The 13,998-nt window shown below is 43.1% G+C and overlaps 1 long non-coding RNA gene across 1 annotated transcript; it reads right to left on the bottom strand.

Annotated features, from left to right (window-relative positions):
• Nucleotides 1-282: 282 nt before the first annotated feature.
• LOC105877059 (uncharacterized) lies at nucleotides 283-9,975 on the bottom strand. The gene is made up of 3 exons (XR_001156729.2): nucleotides 9,878-9,975; nucleotides 9,525-9,597; nucleotides 283-306 (listed from the first exon to the last, which is right to left on the bottom strand). It is a non-coding gene; the product is annotated as an uncharacterized LOC105877059 (long non-coding RNA).
• Nucleotides 9,976-13,998: the final 4,023 nt, after the last annotated feature.

Genomic DNA, 13,998 nt, shown 5'->3' with positions numbered 1-13,998 from the left:
TCAGCAATGGATTTTGCCTCAGGGACCCCAGGCAGGGGCTTTTCCCTATCATGTAAATGAGAGTTATAAGTGACAGTGAATGGGCATTGTAGTATGTCTGCTCCTCAGTGTGGACAGGTGTATTATATATGCCAGAGGCATGATTGTATCTTCTAACTTATAACTTCTAGCATCCTTCTTTTAATAAATGTTTATAGTATAATAATTAAGAGTAACAGAAGTCAAACCTGGTTAAACTATAGCTCTGTCATTTATTACTAATATTTGAACAATGTACTTTACCTCTTGAAACTTCAATTTCTGCATCTGTAACACAAAGATATAGTAAATCCATCCCCATAGGGTTATTGAGAAAGGGCTTAACTTAGAACATTGTCTATAATATAGTACATGTCCATAAACTGCTTTTATCTTGCTGTTATAACTTGCAGTGTGCATGGTCCTAGAGATTTTTTTTTTAATGAAAAAAATTGGTTGCATGTATTTGTTAAGTTCCAAGTGACCTAGAAAGTTTTAAGCATGATGGCCCCATGTGAATTCCAAATACAGGTGGTTGAAGCAAAACATCCATGAATTACTGGAGCTAATACATTCATCCAGGCAGGAGACAGTAGGTAGCAACAAGCCATCATTCTAGAAAAAAATGAGATTTTCCTACATGGTCTGAGATTGTTAGCTATGATCATTCCTGGGGGCATAGGCTCAATCTGGTGTGAGCTGAGAACTGGCGTGGCATAGGCAGAGGGGCACTGCTAGGGACTAGAGAAACCAGCACAGATTTGATACCCACATGGGCTGAGAGGACAGATGAAATCTAGAGGAGCCCCAAAGATGTAGGGCATTTCCCATGGGCATTTGCTGAGTGCTGAGACCCTGGGAGGCAAGAGTGGGCTGAGAAAACCGAATGAAATCTCCCACAATCTCACAATGCTTAGGCAACAAAGCCCACTAGAGGAAGTGCTCTGTAAGAAGCATACCACAGATCTCATCCTTAACATAGGTGGACTGAATTTATCTAAAGCTGCTGCTCAGTGCTAACACAGATAAAAATCTGATTAAATTGAGATAATTAATACTTCAATCTAGCTGCCAAGCAGAGGAAGAGCAAGAACTTCCTGGAAAAAAAAAAATCACTTATTTTATATACAATGTATGTGTGTGATATCCAGTCAAAAATTATAAAGCATGTGAATAGGCATAAAAAAGTGGCTAGTAATCAAGAGAAAAAATATACAATAGAACCAGGCCCACACACAATCCAAATATTGAAGTTAGCAGATAAAATCTTTAAGTAACTATAATAAATATAAGAAGTGTGCTCATGAAAATGGGAGAAAGATGGAGAAAATGAAAGAGAAGATAAAGAATTTCAACACAGAATTAGAATATACAAAAAACATGAAAATGGAAATTCTAGAACAGAACCAATAAAATATCTAAAATTAAGAATGCATTGGATGGCTAGACTGGAAGTCTACTATCCTACTACATTGGAACTCACTGGAAAGTAGACTAGAAGTCAAACACAGAATTAGTAAAATCAAAGAGAGGTCAATGAAAACTTTCCAGACTGAAGGCCTGAAGTTAAAAAAAGTGGGGAAAGGAAAGATGGAAAGAATAGAACAGAGCATAACAGACATGTGAGACACATGCTTGGAGTCTGAGAAGGAAAAGAGAATGAGAATAGAACAGGAATAATACTAGCAACAAACAATTGCAGAATACCATAGGATTTTTCACCTTTGTTATTAATATTACATGAATTATATTAATTTTTTAATGTTAAATTATACTGTATTCTTGGAATAAGCCCCACTGTAGCAGATTAGCAACTCTCCAATCTTCTTAGCCCAGTTCCTTCCTCTTAACAGTTCTTTCCCTTCTTATAGAGGTCCACACACTGGGGCTGCCATCTGTTGGATGGATCTCTTGCCTGGATGGAAGGGATGTATTAGCTCCTATAATTCACAGACGCTTGTGGGGCGCGGTGTCAACGCCATTACAAGTTGGCGCCTGTTTCCGGCTTTGCCTAGAGCAGCTAACAAGTTCAGCGCACGCACAATTGTCGGTTGCCCTGTGGCACGAGAATGCAAACAAAGGGTCCTGATATGGACTAATGCTTTGGTGGCTCGACAGTTGAGCGGCCTATCGCAGCTTAGGGGTTGTGCTTCTGGGGTATATAGCGGCCTGCGCGCTGCCGGGCTGGGTCTTCCGCATCATGTAAGTCTAAAGGGAACCCCATTAAAGCACTGTCAGAAGAACTCCGGTTGCCGCGTCTTCCTTGCTGGCGAGGCGGGCGCGACAAGTGGTGCCGAAACCCGGGAACCAAAACAACTTTGAAGCACCAGCGGAGACGACCTCGACAGAGGTGAGTTCAGAACTGACGTGTGGGACAGCCAAAACTCCCCTGCTTCCAAAAAATGGGTAATATTCCGCTGCGGCGCTTTTTGTGGCCTATTAAGAACCTCTTAGCATCACAAGGAGTGCACTGTGAGGAAAGGACCCTCATAAAATTTTTGAAGGAGGTGGACCCTGTAGCTCCTTGGTTCCTCCACTCGGGTTCTTTGACTATTCCCTCTTGGGGGAAGTTAGGACGGGACCTTCGTAGTGTGGGGACTCTGAGGCCAGGCACTCTCCTTGTTCACAACCTAATTATGGAGTGCCTGTATGATGAAAGCTCAGGCCCGCGCGTAGCAGCTAGCCAAAGTGCACTGAGTGACTTGCAAGACGCAAGCTCAGAGAGAAGCAGTAAGGGAGGTACCGCGGTAAAAGGTGGAAAAAAGGAATATAGAGCTCAAAAAAGGAAAATGCAGGGAGGGATAGCGCAGCCCGACCTGCAAAGGGAGAGAAAGAAGAAAAGGGAGAGAAAGAAGAAAAGGGAGAGAAAGAAGAAAAGGGAGAGAAAGAAATGTAAAGGTACCAGGAATAAAAATAACAAAGGAAAGGACAGGACAGAAGACAGAGGAGATAGCCTTTTTCTGTCAGAATTTAAGAAATTAAATATTTCTGAGGATGATTCCTCTTCTTCCTCTTCTCTTACTTCCTCAAGTTCAGGGGAGGAGGCGGGGGAGGAACTAGAAAAGAAAGAGGAACCGGTTTTTCAGGAAGCGGCAGGTTGTGAGCGGTACCGCCCACCTCCGCATGCCCCGCCTTGGGAAGGGCTGGGTTTTTCTTAGGGGCCGCTGGCCGCTGGGGATCCTCTGCCCATACCCTGGAATACAGAGGAGCCAGTGTGGGTACCCCAGTGGCCCTTACCCTCTGAAAAGTTACTCGCGGCCCATAATCTAGTGCAAGAGCAGCTTACTCTTGGGCATCTTGAACCCTCTCAATCTCCTTGGAATACCCCTATTTTTGTGATTAAGAAAAGGTCTGGTAAATGGAGACTGTTGCATGACCTTAGAGCAATTAATGCCCAGATGCAGCTTATGGGGCCTGTTCAAAGAGGACTGCCCCTTCTCTCAGCTTTGCTTAAACATCGGAGTCTAATTATCTTGGACATCAAAGACTGTTTTTTCTCTATTCCCTTGCATCCACAAGATAAAAGCAGATTTGCATTCACGCTTCCTTCCATAAACCATGAGCAGCCTGATGCAAGATATCAATGGCAGGTTTTGCCTCAGGGCATGGCTAACAGTCCCACTATGTGCCAACTTTATGTGGCCTCAGCTATCCAGCCGGTTAGGCAGAAGTTTTCAAAGGTAAGAATTATACATTATATGGATGATATTCTCTTGTGTCATTGTGATGATAGCGTACTTCGCCAAGCTTATGCGTCCCTTCAGGCTCACTTAAAGGAAAAAGGCTTGCTGGTCGCTCCAGAAAAGGTGCAAGAGGGAGAAGTAGGCGCGTTTCTTGGTAGTAGCATTCTCCCTGACAAAATTGTGCCTCAAAGACTGTCCATCCGAAGAGATGCCTTAAAAACATTAAACGATTTTCAAAAACTGCTAGGGGATATCAATTGGCTTCGACCTTTTTTATGTCTTACCACAGCAGAACTGAAGCCATTATTTCAGATTCTAGAGGGAGACTCACACATCACGTCTCCTAGAACTTTGACTCCTGAGGCCCTTAAGGCTCTTCATAAGGTAGAAGAAGCCATTCAAAAGGCGCAACTAGTGCGCATTCAACACCATGATCCTTTCTCCCTCTGTGTACTCCCTTCTCCCACGCTCCCTACGGCAGTGCTTTGGCAGGATGGTCCCCTTTTATGGGTGCATCCTCAAGCCTCTCCAGGAAAGGTGATTGGCCATTATCCTACCTGTGTGGCCGAGATAGCTTTAAAGGGTATTAGTTTGGCTGTGTCCCATTTTGGGCGTCACCCTGATAGCCTGATTTGTCCATATACTGCCAATCAGGTGAACACCTTATGTGCCACTCTTGATGCATGGGCCATATTGAGATGCACCTTCCCGGGGAGCATTGACAACCATTATCCCAGACATGCCTTGCTGCAGTTTGCAATGAGGAACGAGCTTATTTTCCCAAGAGTAACTTCACTGTTACCTTTGGTTGATGCCTTGGATGTGTATACCGATGGCTCCAAGACAGGTATTGGGAGCTATGTCATTCAGGACAAGGTGTATACAAAACAGTTTAACTATTCTTCTCCTCAGCTAGTAGAGTGTGCCGTAGTTGGTCTGGTTCTCAGTACCATCACTGAACCTATCAACATCATCTCAGACTCCTTTTATGTGGTCAACGCAGTTAAACAGTTAGAGAACTCCTTTCACATTCTTGCCAAGAGTACAGTCTTTTCTGTATTTACAGAAATTAGGAATACTATTCAAAATAGGAAAAACCCATTTTCCATTCAGCATATCAGAGCTCATTCCTTGTTACCTGGACCTATGGCTGCGGGAAATGCTATGGCAGATCGCGCCACTCGCGCCCTCTGGGTGTCTGATGGCCACGCCGCCGCCATAGACTTTCATAAACTTTATCATGTGCCAGCTGAAACCTTACGACTTAAGTTCAGCATCACACGTGCAGATGCTCGTGAGATTGTACTGCAATGTCCAAGTTGTGCTCCTTATCGCACTGTTGTTCATACGGGCGTGAATCCTAGGGGTTTGCATCCTCTACAACTGTGGCAAATGGATGTAACTCATGTCCCATCTTTTGGGAAGCTTCAGTATGTTCACGTGTCTGTTGACACGTGCTCAGGCGTCCTTCATGCCACGCCTCTGGCTGGAGAAAAGGCAAGTTACGTTATCATTCACTGCCTAGAAGCTTGGGCAGCCTGGGGCAAGCCCCAGGTTATTAAGACAGATAATGGCCCGGCTTATACCTCAAAATCTTTTCAGCAGTTTTGCACTCGCTTGGGTGTGGAGCACCGTACCGGTCTTCCCTACAACCCTCAAGCGCAAGGCATCGTGGAACGTGCTCACGGCACGCTCAAAATGTACTTACAAAAACAAGAAGGGGGAGATGCCCTACAGCTAGGGCTATCACCCAAAGGACGCCTTTCCTTTGCTCTCTTTAAATTTTTTAAATTTAGATGTCAGGGGACGTTCGGCAGCAGACAGGCATGTCACGCCTGCTCCGCCACAGAAAGAGTTGGTGAGGTGGAAAGATGTGTTGTCTAATCTATGGAAAGGCCCGGATCCAGTGTTAATGAGATCCAGGGGAGCTATTTGTGTTTTTCCACAGGACCAGGACGATCCCATCTGGGTGCCCACGCGGCTGACCGGAACGGTGCAGCAGCCTCCAGAGCAGCATGGGGACCCAGTGGCTACTCCTCCTGACGACAGCATGGATGATCGCGAGGACGGCAGCGGAGCCACGCTAGAGGATCCTGTCAGTGCTTCCCCTGCCGTTGCCTGTGACACATGACGCATCAGTTTTCCCCCGCCTACTGTTATTGAGAGCCCGTGAGCTCCCTGCTTAACTGGAGGGAAATAGATCCTTCTCCTTGAAGGGGACTTTGTGTGGGGTTAACGGAAGCTGCACAGACTTGGCCCCCCTGTCCATTGGTGGCTGGGGGTATGGCAGGGAATGCTAGTTTCGCATGGAATCTTAGCGACTCTTTTAAAGGTTCTGTGAGGGTGATTGCGGGAGGGCGAAACGCAACCTTTGCCCCTATACCTGTCTGGGTTTGGCCCCCGTTTATCTGGGTGGTATCCACGGAAAAACCCTCTGGTACACATGTGAACTGTTCCTCTAATATGTGCAATTATACATTGTGTTGGAATGCCATGTCTCACCCCTCTGCCATTGTTACTTGCTTGCCTAGATACATTCCTGTTCCTGTTGAAGCTCCTAGCTCTATGACTTTGTTTCGGTCTTGCAGCCACGGACCATGTGGTATTGGCACAGACATTTGCTGCGCTTGAACTGAGACAGTCTGCACAGGTGTGGTTGACCATGCTAAAAGGTTAGCCTAGTTTTGGGTTGCACCCGCTCCTGCCCCCAGGTATTTTAGCAGACATGGCCTTTGCACTCTGAGGGGTCTCTCCCATTGCACCAAATAAGGCATGTCTCCTATCCCACAGCCAGCCTTTGCACACCTCCGAGTTGTGCTCATTGCACGAGGATAGGTGGTTGCTGGTGAAAGTGAGGCTCTGCAACCTTGATCGCACGGTCGAAGGACGGTGCTGAACGGTTGCTCAGCTCTCATTAAATTAATAAAACGGGGAGATGTGGGGCGTGGTGTCAACGCCATTACAAGTTGGCGCCTGTTTCCGGCTTTGCCTAGAGCAGCTAACAAGTTCAGCGCACGCACAATTGTCGGTTGCCCTGTGGCACGAGAATGCAAACAAAGGGTCCTGATATGGACTAATGCTTTGGTGGCTCGACAGTTGAGCGGCCTATCACAGCTTAGGGGTTGTACTTCTGGGGTATATAGCGGCCTGCGCGCTGCCGGGCTGGGTCTTCCGCATCATGTAAGTCTAAAGGGAACCCCATTAAAGCACTGTCAGAAGAACTCCGGTTGCCGCGTCTTCCTTACTGGCGAGGCGGGCGCGACAGACGCTTTGTTTCAACCACCTGTATTTGGAATTCACACAGGGCCATCATGCTTAACACTCTCTAGGAACTTAATTCATTTGGAACTTAACAAATACATGCAAACAATTTTTGTCATTTTTAAAAAATGCCCCAAGCTGGTGGCCCTGGTCTTCCAGGGTGGACCTCCCCATCCCATTACTGTTGCTGTGATGATCTAAGGTCCGGGGGCTGGACCAGATATCCTCTGTACAGAGAAGAAGTGCTGAGTTGTCATGCTACTACTGCTCTGGGATGTGACCTTTTGAATACCACAAAGCAGCTCTACACTTTTGAATAGCCCTAAGCATTCTTAGTTTTTATTTATTTAGAGCCAAACTTGTCTATCTCAAAGTTATAATCAAATTTTGGGTTGAAGCTATTCCGGATAAGTTTATTACTATAAATTCCACACATCAATTCTTTAATTAACTTATTTATTTTTATGGATATATAATAGTTGTACATATTTTTGCAGTATATGTGATAATTTGATACATTCATATAATCAAATCAGAGTAATTGGGAACTTCATTAACTTTAATATTTATATTTTCTTTAGGAACATTTGAATTATTATCTTCTATTTTGAAATACACAATTGATTAATGTTAACTGTGGTTACACTACTGATCTATTGAACACACCAGGTCTTATTTCTCCTATCTAAGTGTATATTTGTACTCATTAATCACACACAATTCTTTAAATCCAGGAAGATAGTTCTCATATACTCCTAGTCTTCTCTTATGGCAGCTAAACCTCTCCACTTCTGTTGACTACGCCTTACTTCTGTATTAATTTGGACTCTTTTGGTTACTGGGAACATACACCTACCTAATACTGGCTTTAAAAGGGAGGCCTTTCTTTTTTTTTTCTGAGACAGGGTCTCGTTCTGTCACCCAGGCTGGAGTGCAATGGCATCATCATAGCTCACTGCAGCCTGAAACTCCTGGGCTCAAGCAAACCTCTTGCCTCAACCTTCTGATTAGCTGGGACTACAGGCACACGCCACTAGGCCTGGCTAATTTTTCTTATTTATTGTAGAGACAGGGTCTTGCTATGTTCAGTCTGGTCTCGAACTCCAGGCCTCAAGCAATCCTCCTGCCTTGGCCTCCCAAACTTCTGGGATTACCCAGCATCTAGCCTGAAAAGAAGGATTTATTACCTAGCTGGGAAATGTAAGAGATTAGAACTGGCTTCAGGTATCTGTATGCTTTGCCTTCCCTGAGCTGATTTCACTTTGGGGCAGGTGCTCCAGTATGATAGCAGATATAACTATGAGCAAATCCCAGTTGACACCCTCTTCACAGTATGTGATCAAACAGCAAAGATCACCTGCTTCTTTGAATGTCAGCAAATTCTTGATTGGCCTGGCTTGTGACGCCGTCAACTCCTAACCAATCACATGCAGCCAGAGTGATAAAAACGTTTTGATTGACCACGCCCAGTTCTGTATTGAAGGGAGGAAAAGCAAAAACAGCCCAACCTGGTCCAATCACCAAGAGAAGGGACGGAAGAAAAATCACTCTAGTTTAGCAATGTCCTGATATAAATTAGATGACAGTGATATCAATAGAAACATGATTACATTATTGTAATTTCACACTGTGGGATAGCATACAGCTCTTAAATGTTATGTATATTCAATGACATTAAAGAATGCTCATGACAGGCCGGGCGCGGTGGCTCACGCCTGTAATCCTAGCACTTTGGGAGGCCGAGGCGGGCGGATTGCTCAAGATCAGGAGTTCGAAACCAGCCTGAGCAAGACCCCGTCTCTACCAAAAATAGAAATAAATTAATTGACCAACTAAAAATATATATACAAAAAATTAGCCGGGCATGGTGGCGCATGCCTGTAGTCCCAGCTACTCGGGAGGCTGAGGCAGTAGGATCGCTGAGCCCCAGAGATTGAGGTTGCTGTGAGCCAGGCTGACGCCACGGCACTCACTCTAGCCTGGGCAACAAAGTGAGACTCTGTCTCAAAAAAAAAAAAAAAGAATGCTCATGACATACTGTTAAGTGAAAAAAAAAATTGCACACTAGTATGTAAACTACTTTGCCATTTTTATAAATAATGCTCTCTATAGGCTGCCCTCCACATTGACCATCATGAGCCCTTTTGGAAAACAGGTGATCCCTATTAACCTACCTAAACTCCAATTTAGCCACATTTCCTCATCTTTCCCTGAAAGATAGCATAGCAGGAGAGTCTTTGTTAGATACGGTGTTAAAGTCAAAGTATACTACATCTAAAAAAAATTCTCCTTATCTGTGAAAAGCAGAAAATAAGAATATATATCATTGGTTTTTCAGACAGTGCAAAATGGACCCATAAAATCTTTACTAAGTTAATTTGATCAACTTCATAAGGTGTGAAGGATTTAACCACGCACAAAGGGCACTCCCAGGGTTAAACAAAATATATACCAATCGAATACAGCAACAGCTGCTAGAAGAAATAAAACTAATAAATTGCAAGTGATTATTTAACTATCTAATGTGATATATTCAGCCTTGCACACTGATAATGAGCTCACCATGGAATACGAGGCATAAATCAATTTCTGATTATTATAATCCTCTAAACAATAACCTGTGAAATATTCCTGCCTGCAAAGAAAACAAAAGATTAAATTAGATAAAGTGCTCTGTGGTCATGAAAGTTTAAAGATGACTTTCTTTATACAATGGCCGTAGTTTGCATAGGAAATAATGTGCATTGCATTTTGAAAAAAACTCTATAGCCACCGCATTATTTGCATATAATGCGACAGTTATTTGATCCTTCTCACAGAGTCCCCTTGCTTAAGAAAGCTCCATGAGTGTCATTTGAGAAAACTGAATCAACATTTCTTCCAGTTAGAAATAATTCTTGCTTTAAGTAACAAACCATGTTTCCTTTCTTTCTTCTCTATTTTCGTTGCTGTCCTCAGGAATATTTTCAGAAGAGCAGAAGGTTTATGCCTCTCTATTTCTAGGGCTCCTGCTGTTTCTGTTTATTTACCACCTGAAGTCTTAATTCTCTGTTTGTAACACCACGATTGGCTACCGTGGAGACAATTTTGACATAATCACGCTAGAATTATGACTTAGGGACAGAGATCATAGGAAAGTGGTTGGAAGTCTTACAATGGGCCCTAAATGACAAAGAAGAACCAGAAATAGGATAATTTTCAGCCTAATTATCTGTACTATCTTTATTACACTTAAAAATAAAATTCACAGGCTTATTTTCCCCACCCCGTTGGGCTTTTAAAACTCATTTCCAAGGTTGTTATTGCAGTTATTAACTTCTTCACAGCTAGAATTCTGACAAGGAAGTCACTTTACAAATGTCAGAACTAAAAGTTGGTTGAGTTGAGCCGGCTAAAACCTTTTAAGTGAATCAGCAGCAGCTTGGGACTTCGGCACAACTCAGAGATAAATTTTACACCTAAATCTCATCTCCTCCATTTCCAAGGCAGACCGTTTGCTGCAGGTTCAGTCAACAACAGAGCAAATACACTCAGGTGAGTCTAAGCACTACAGTGAGCCCCTGCTGAACGTCAAAGTCAAATGCAGAGCAGCCCACGCTGAAATCAAACAGAAGGAATAAACCCTACAACGTTTCTGTTGGGTGTTGGCAAACACAGATGGGCTGGCACAGAGCCAGGGGCAGCCTTAGGCATTGCAAAACCTTAGCTGTGTCTGCTTCCTGGGTTTCTACAATGCCCTATGTCTTGGCTTACTTTCGCTTTTCCACCCTGGCTTCTAACCCTCAGAAACACTTAAAACCATTCTTCAGGCCAATCTGACTTCAAAGACACAGTGAAAGAAAGACATGATGTTAGAGGCTGGGGACATATTTTAGCCTAGCTACATACCAATTAGAAAAACTCAATTACTATTAAAATGTCTGTCCTACTCCAAGTCACACTCCAGTCCAAGACTGGAGGGAAAGACTATCCCACCGGCCTTCGAAAAGCAAGCTATGTCGTGAACTGCCAATACAGAAGACCATATGGCAGGGAATTGCAAGTAGCCTCTGAGAACCGAGAGCCTCAACTCTACAACCACAAGAAACTGAATACTTCCAACAGTCACATGAGATTGGAAGAGGACCCCGCGAGCTCCAGAAATGAACATGGTCCAGCCAAACACCTTGATTGTAGCCTTGTGAGACAGCTAGCAAAGGACTCAGATAAGCTGTGCCAGACCCAGCCCCACAGAAATTGTGAGATAATAAATGTGTGCTCTGTTGAGCCACTAAATATATGGTAATTTGTTAATGCAGCACTAGAAAACTAATACAGTAACCAGCAAAATACTCACATTGGAAAACATCTACATGACCACTGGAAATCAAGGATTGGTGCCACCTGGAGTCCAGAAATCCAGAGGACTTAATTCTTCAGACACAATTTAAGTGGTCCTGGATCAAAGGATGATGCTGAAAACTGCCCTCCTCCTGAGAGCAATGTTTCTGGAAGATACAAATAGGAACCAATAAAAAAAAAAAAAGAGGAACCATTAGACCACCACCACTCCGACACCTCTGTATCAGTGAAGATGTATTTGGATGCGAGCAAAGAAAGCACAACTCCAAGCGTCTTAACAATAAAGGAAATTTAATGACTTAGGGAAACGTAGAGAAATGTCTTTTTAGAGTTTGAGGACTGATTCAGCTACTCAGGGTTTCATTAAAGCCCAGTTTTGCTTTGCTTTGTTTTCTAACTTAATCTCCCTGTCAGTGTCAGATATATCCTAAGGCAGGCTCCTTCCCCCCTAGAGTCTCACGATATCTATTGACAATTCCCACTGCTGCCTGCCTCCTCTCCCACTTCCATCAGGAAAGAGCGTCTTTGTCCCAGAATTCTCAGCAAAATCCCTGAGAGCCACACTGATTGGGCTGCCTTAGGTCACATGCCCCTCTCCTGAGCCAATCCTTGCAGCCTGGTGGTTGGAAGGCATAGTTGGCTTAGCCAAGGTCAAGTGTTCCACCCCCCAAGCTGGGCATGGAATAAGCATGAGGGAAACACACAGAGCCTTGTGGAAACTGCAACTGTGGGAAGGGAGTGGGCCATAGATACGGGGAGGCTACTAACAAATGTCTGCTAAAGTGAGGTTGGTGCTGTTCTGAGACCCAGGAGGAGCACACTGGGAACCCATGGGGAAGCCCAGCTTGCTGCAGCAGCCGTGTGGGAAGGCTGCAGACTCTGCTCTTGGTAAAAAAAAAAAGTCTCTTCGAGCAAGGACTGGGCATGCTGGGGTGCCCTTCAGTCCTACCTAAGTGCAAGGACACACAGCTCATGGGCTGATTGTCACTGTAGCTGTGGCTCTAGATCCTTTTTTTTTTTTTTTTTTTTTTGTAATTGCGTTGCCCAGGCTAGAGTGCCGTGGCCTCAGCCTAGCTCACAGTAACCTCAAACTCCTGGGCTCAAGCAATCCCTTTGCCTCAGCCTCCCGAGTAGCTGGGACTACAGGCATGCGCCACCATGCCCGGCTAATTTTTTTCTATGTATTTTTAGCTGTCCAAGTAATTTCTTTCTACTTTTAGTAGAGACAGGGTCTCACTCTTGCTCAGGCTGGTTTTGAACTCCTGACATTGAGCGATCCTCCTACCTCGGCCTCCCAGAGTGCTAGGATTATAGGCATGAGCCACTGTGCCCAGCCTAAAACCTTGTCCCTTAGCCTTCAAAATTGATGAGTGCTTAAAATGAAATCTAGTGATTTAATTTTATTTTTCCATTTCTTCCTTCAAAAAAGATTACATTTGAGATATTTTGCTATAAACCTACACATTATAGAACCCAGTCCAACCCTTTCTAGACCATAAATCAACACCAGACAATCAAAGATATCCCTCTAAAAGGAATAGCAAATAGAATAATCACAGGACCTAGTTAAATAGCTTGCAGATTAGAAGAATGAAGTAAAAAATTCAAAGATGGCTCAGGCAAACTACCTTTCTTTGAAGTAGAGTTATTTCAAGAAGCAGAAAAAGTCAGACATTATCTGATTCATGATTCTTTGACTTTAATCTTTAGACGACATATGCGGAGTTGGGTTAATCACATGCCTAAGTTCATAGCACACTAAATGATACATAGTTTCAGTGTGATTCAAGAACCTATAGTCTGCCACTATGAAAAAGGAAACGTTTTGCAATAAAAAAGAACTGCACCGAAATAGTCCTATTTATCTTCAAAGTAGAACTGATTTTAAAGCCATTATGGAAACAGTTAAAAGCAATTTGGACTCTGCAGAAAACAGAACACGCAAAATAGAAAAGGATGTCAAGAAATAATTCCCTACTACAGGGGAGAAGTTAAAGACAATAAAAGTAATGTACAGAGAAGATGAAATATTAGACATAAGAGATAATAGATCTCCCTTAAAGGAAGAGAAATCAATGAAAGAAAGGTAACTGTCAAATAATACAGAAAATAATCTTCATTTGGAAAAGTATTTTAAATATTCAAAAATGTACACTAGATCCTTGGCAAAACAGGACATACCTTTACATACACTAGCAAACCTTCAAATATAAAGAAAATTTAAAAATAATATATTATATATATATATATATATATATAAATTAACCACGTTTTGCTCTTGTGTGATGAGGAAAGCTTTAAAGCACCGAAAGCTTGTTTTACTTTACAGGCAGCTTTACTTGTAATGTAAATCAGAATAGGTAACATATACATGTATGTTTTCGTTATGTTATTTTTAAATGTTCACAATTTTATTTTGATAAATGAAAAATTAGAAAAGTCATATCACGGCTGTCGGCTAAAGTCGCTGTGCATGTTCATGTGTGGCTATTGACTTTGGTCCACACTGGTCCCAAAGTGGTTAATTTCGTACTTCAAGAAAACATATACAATATTGAAAAGGAGTTTTTAAAAAGAAGAGTAGAGTACTCATCAAAGAGTAAATACTCTATTGGCCTCCTATTTTAACTACTAATAGCTGAAAATCATGCAAAAACGTCTACAGACCTTTAAAGGAAAATAACATGGTGCAAGA

This window comes from Microcebus murinus, chromosome 10 (genome assembly GCF_040939455.1).
Source record: "Microcebus murinus isolate Inina chromosome 10, M.murinus_Inina_mat1.0, whole genome shotgun sequence".
Taxonomy (NCBI): domain Eukaryota; kingdom Metazoa; phylum Chordata; class Mammalia; order Primates; family Cheirogaleidae; genus Microcebus; species Microcebus murinus.
The sequence above is the reverse complement of the archived record's forward strand: the minus strand, read 5'-3'. Positions and strand labels throughout refer to the sequence as shown.